This window comes from Suricata suricatta, chromosome 17 (genome assembly GCF_006229205.1).
Source record: "Suricata suricatta isolate VVHF042 chromosome 17, meerkat_22Aug2017_6uvM2_HiC, whole genome shotgun sequence".
In the NCBI taxonomy this organism is placed as follows: domain Eukaryota; kingdom Metazoa; phylum Chordata; class Mammalia; order Carnivora; family Herpestidae; genus Suricata; species Suricata suricatta.
The window spans coordinates 53,346,629-53,352,532 of record NC_043716.1 but is presented as its reverse complement, the minus strand read 5'-3'; positions in this window follow the sequence as shown (position 1 = coordinate 53,352,532).

Sequence of the window (5,904 nt, the reverse complement as noted above, 5' to 3'; positions counted from 1 at the left end):
TTCCCCGAGTGTCCTCAAGCAAAGTACTTAAAGCTCCTTCAAATCCGAACACCCATGAAGTGGCCAGTCCCGACCTGGCGTGGAGTAGGCACTCAGATTGTTACAGTTGTTCTTGACAAGCAGGTTCACAAACCGCTTCTCCCCACAACCGTCCTCTACCTGCAATCTTTCCAGGTCCACGCGTGCTCAAGACGGAGCCTTTCAATTTGCTCCACGACCCCCAACTTCTCTAGCCCCACCTGCCAACAATGTCAGAAGGCACCCCGTCGCCAACAGCGCCCCCTGCTCAAAGCAGGCGGCTTCAAGCAGCCTCGCATTTACACCAGGCTGGGCTCTTTTCCAACGACTCCATCCTCCTCCCAACCCCCTGTCCCCAACCAGCCTGCTTCATCCTTCTTTTACTTGAAGGCGATGGTGAGGTCGCATGCTCCGGAGAGTGTCCATGACCTCCTGCATCCTTGGTTGGGTTACGCATCCCTGTAGCCGCCCACTCCCCCCAGGGCATGGCTTTTTCGTGTCATTTGCTGAATAGGTTTGAAATGATCTGTTTAGGGGTCTCTCTTCCCCGTTGGACTGTGAACCCTGAGGACTAACACTCGCTAGCACACCTTTTTTTTCTGCAGCACCTAGCACGGTGCCTGGCACGGAGCAGGTGCTCAGTGACAGTAAGACTGAACCTGATGGGATTGCCACAAAGCCTCCCAGCCGTCGGTGCTCTCGTGTGCAAACACGCTTGCGCGCTGGCAACTCTCAGAGTGATTGTGGGAGTAGCTGGGGCTGGATGTGGAAGGGCTGTGGACACATGAGTGCTCACTGCACCCGTGTGAGCCACAGTCACCACTGCCGGCTTGGCCAGTCGTCTCTGAGTGCTGCTCTGCACCGGCCAGGAATTCAGGGAGACTGGCTCCTGGATTTGGGAGCACTGTGGCAGGAGCCCCAGTTTGGTTGAGACACTCAGGTCTGGGTGCTCCAGAGGACCCCTGAGGACCTGAGCTACTTCAGCAGGTGCCCAGTCCATCCTGGGACATAGGAGCTCAGAGAGCAGCCTGTCAGAACTGCCATTATGTGGCTTGGGTAGGTGATACATATGCCATTGTGGGTGGGGAACTGAGGCAGCCTGTCAGAGAAGGAGACCCAGGCCCTGAGGTGGTGATGCCACAGATTCATTGGGCTCTTCAGCCCCTTCCTTTCCTCGTTTCCAGATCCTTCCAAATATGATGAGCTTCCTGGTGGCTCAGGTCATGATTTCACAGTTCGAGGGTTCGAGCCCGGCATTGGGCTCTGGGCTGACAGCTTGGGCTAGAGCCTGCTTCAGATTTTGTTTCCTTCTGTCTCTGCCCCTCCCCTGCTTGTGCTCACGCGCTCTCTCTCTCTCTCTCAAAAATAAACATAAAAAAAAAAACCACCCACAAAGAGATAGGCCAGTTGATCTGTAGAATGTCCCATTGTCCAGATGTCCGATTGCCTCCTCATGGCTTTTTTTTTAAGTCTACTGTGAACTGGAAGTTATGTATAAAGGCCTGATTGGATTTATGGGAAACATTTTAGGCAAGGGTGGTCATAGATGGTGCTGGGTGTGTTTTATTGGGTGGCACATGCTGTCGGCTGCCTCACTGTTATGATTATTAAGGAAATGACTGCCATCTCTCTCCATTGTAAAAATATTTACTTTGTGATTAAGAAGTCATCTAGGAGGGGTGATGATGCTTTGTCACCCTGCCTACTTCCCAGCAAACTTTCACTGAAGGGTTTTAGTGAAGATCATTGGCGATCCATTTTTGGGTCAAAGATCCATTGTTGATCTTTGTCTGAATTTTGGGTTTGAAGGATGGTGATTTTCCGTTTCTACATTAATAGAATGTATCCTTCTGATGAAAAAAAAATCAGTTCTGTTCATCAACCAGTGAACTATGTGCCTCCAAAAATATAGGGTATGGCTGACTTGGTAGAGCATGTGACTCTTGATCTCGGAGTCATGAGTTCAAGCCCCACATTGGGTGTGGAGCCTACTTAAAAAAAAAAGAAGAAAGAAAAAAATTAATTAAAAATACCCCCAAACCCCAAAATATAGGATAAATACTTCTTTTTGGATTATAGAAAAATTTATTTTATTATTTACTTATTTATTATTAGTTTATACTTTATTGAACAAGTCTGAAATGTAAAGCTAAAATAGGATTTTAAGGGGGCACCTGGCTGGCTCAGTCCAGAAGCCCCACGTTGGATATAGATCATTTAAAAATAAAATCCTGGGGCGCCTGGGTGGCTCAGTCGGTTGAGCGACTGGCTTTGGCTCAGGTCACGATCTCACGGTTCCTGGGTTTGAGCCCCGCGTCGGGCTCTGTGCTGACAGTTAGCTCAGAGCCTGGACCCTGCTTTGGATTCTGTGTCTCCCTCTCTCTCTGACCCTCTGCTCACATTTCTCTCTGTCTCTCAAAAATAAATAAAAAACATAAAAAAAAAGAGCAGGCTAGGAAGTCTAGAGGCAGAGGTTAGTGCATTCACCAGAATGTCTTGCTTTCCAAAGGTTTTAGAATGCTGACATTTTCCTGAAACAAGGCAGAACAATTTAAATATCATAAATAATATATACATATTTTTTAATTTTTAGGATTTATTTAAAACTTTTTAAATGTTTATTTTTGAGAGATAGAGCAGAGGCAGAGAGAGAGGGAGACAAAGAATGCAAAGCAGGCTTCAGGCTCTGAGCTGTCAGCCCAGAGCCTGACCCAGGGCTCGAACCCACAAACTCTGAGATCATGACTTGAGCCGAAGTCAGATGCTCAACCAACTGAGCCACGCAGGCTCCCTGAACATTTATTTATTTTTGAGAGACAGGGAGAGAGCACGAGCAGAGGAAAAGCAGAGAGGGAGACACAGAATCCTAAGCAGACTCCAGGCTCTGAGCTGTCAGCACAGACCCCGATGTGGGGCTTGAATCCACAAACTGTGAGATCATGACCTGAGCCATAGTCGGACGCTTAACCCACTGAGCCACCCAGGTGCCCCAAAATCACTATTAATTGTACAAAACAACCCAATGGATTTCAATTGTGGTAAAAAACATATGGCATAAAATTACAATTCTAAGTGTACAGTTCCAACAGTGTGAAAGTATATTCACACTGTTGGACAACAGGTCTCCAGAACTTTTCATGTAGCCAGTTGCAACTCTGTACCCCTTAAACAGTTCCCCATTTTCCCCTCCTCTAGTTAACTACCATTGTCTCAATGAATCTGACTACATTAGAGATCTTCCATAAGCGGAATCATATTTATCTTTTGAGATTGGCTTATTTCACTTATAATATCCATCTATGTTGCATGAGGGAAGATTTTCTGCCTTTTTAAGATTGACTAATATTCCTTAGTATCTAAATACACATTTTGTTTATCCGTTCCTCTGTCAATGGGCATTGGGTTGTTTCCTCCTCTTGGAAATTGTGAATAATGCTGCTATATGAACACAGGTGTGCAAATAAGTCTTCTCCACCCTACTTTCAATTATTTTGGATATATACCCCAAAACGGGATTGATGGATCACGTGGTAGTCCCATGTTTACTTTTTTGAGGACCTCCATACTATTTTCCAGAATAATCGCACCATTTTATAATTCCATCAGGAATGCCCAAAGGGTGAATTCTTTTAACTATCAATTTCAGAGTAGAGTTAACGTATTCCATTCCAATGGTCACGACCACATTTTTTTCTATTTTTTTCAAATACTATGCATGAATAAATTTGCATTTATTCAATAGCATACAGAGGTGATGATATGATATAATAAAACATCTATAAATGGTCATTGTCCATGGTTCCCGGAACAGCTTTGGAGCTGAAAAAGGTGAAAGGAGTGTCTTTTGTTATTCATAACAAGTCCCTTTCAATCACACCAGTTTATGTTAATGAGGTGACTTTTGGAAAGCCGTTAGGGAAGGGGGTGCTGGTTGTCAGGGGAACCAACCACATGATTAGAGTTGGAACTTTCAGCCTCAACACTTCCCCACCCCCACCCCACCCCCACCAACCTCTGGGGAGCGGGGCGGGGGGGGGGTAGGGGGCGGGGATGGACTGGAGATTGAGTTCCATCCCCAGTGGCCAGTGATTTAATCCATCATGCCTCGTAATGAAGCCACCATAAAAATCCTCACCAGTCGGGGTTCCGAGTGTTTCTAGCCTGTGGAATGCCTGGCGGCGTGCTGGGAGGGTGGTGTGCCCAGAGAGGGCACGGAGGCGCCGTGCCCCTCAATCCCTACTGAGCCCTGTGCATCGCTTCTGTCCGGCTGTTGAGTTGTATCCCTTTTGTAAACCAGTAATCCAATAAGTAGACTGTTTTCCTGAGTTCTGTGAGCCATTCCAGCAAATTATTGAGTCTGAAGAGGGGGTCATGGGAACCCCCAAATTATAACCAGTTGGTCAGAAGTCCTAGGGGCCTGGCCCCGCAATAGGCATGTGAGTAGGGGGCAGACTTGTGGGACTAAGCTCTTAACCTCAGGCCTGCCCAGACCACAGGCACTTGGTGTCAGAATTACATGACCTGGGCGGGGGCACTTGGATGGCTGTCAGTTAAGCGTCTGACTCTTGATTTCAGCTCAGGTATCTCACCATTCAAGACTGTGAGCCCCGCATCAGGCTCTGCTAACAACGCGGAGCCTGCTTGGGATTCTCTCTCCCTTCTCCCTCTGCCTCTACCCTCTCACAGGCTCTCTCTCCAATAAAGAAAAACATAAAAAGAACTTACACGATGTGGAAAGCCTACGTGTCTGGTGTCGGAAGTGTGGTGTGTGTTCTGAGTGGTAGCGTACAGGGAACAAGGGTGTTTTTCCTTTTTGACAATGCTTGCATTCTTTCTGAAGGTTCAGATTTGAGCACATCTGGCCAGTGGGAAATCCCTTCAAAACCGGTTCCATCGACCTTTGAAACACTGCCGTCAGTCAGTCTGCCTTGTGCTCTGTAACAAACTGCCCCAGGCCCACTTAGATTTCGGGATCAGCCCTTTCTCTAAGGAGCCCTGGTCCTTTTCGTGGGGCCATATGAGGAGGTCAAGTTCTGGGTGCTCCTTCCGCTCCCCGCTCCTGGGGGCCACTGCTTCTGGGTCCTTTCAGTGGATGTAGCTGGGACTTTTTCTTTCTTTTGAATCATGAGTTCATATGGATGTTTTCAATTCAAACAGAATTTTCTTAATTTTTTGGGTTTCTTTTCTTTGCTCTCATCTTTGTTTCCTATTTCCTCCCTCCTTCACAATGGGCAGCGTATTCCACACGTGTTCTGCACCTTGCCCGCCTCATCTCCTCTCTCCGTGAGATCATTCCAGATCTGTCCATGCAGGCCTTCCTCATTCTTTTTTTCTGGCTCAACAACCTTTCTTCTTCTTCTTCTTCTTTTTTTTTTTTTTTTTTAAGAGATTTTAAACATATACACAATTAATTTGAGGGGATAATGAACTTTTCTGTGCCCGTTACTGGGCCCCAATAATTGCCAACCTGTGGACAACAGAACAGGAGGCCGTGTGGGAGGGATGAGGGTTGGGGGCTTTCAGCCCAGTGACCAAGGGGGCAGGAACCACCTCTCCTTCCATCCTTCTGTCCCTCCAATCACCTGGCACTTGGGGCACAAGGTGGCTGACCGCTCGCTCTCCGCTCACAAGGACAGGGAGACACGTGCCACCACCCTGTGCTCAGCTGTTACCATCACGGAGAAAGGGGCGATGAAGGCCCAGGGGAGGGAGTCCAGGAAGGAAGGCCTGAGCGGCATCTGTGAGCAGCGCATGTGCGGAGGAGGGGATGGTCAAAGGGCAGTGGAGAAAGGAGCTGGAGACCTCAGGGAGGCCGGGGGTGGTGACAAAGCCACTGGTGTCCTTGCCTTGCCACACTGAAGGGGGATGCTGGGGGGGGGGGGGGGA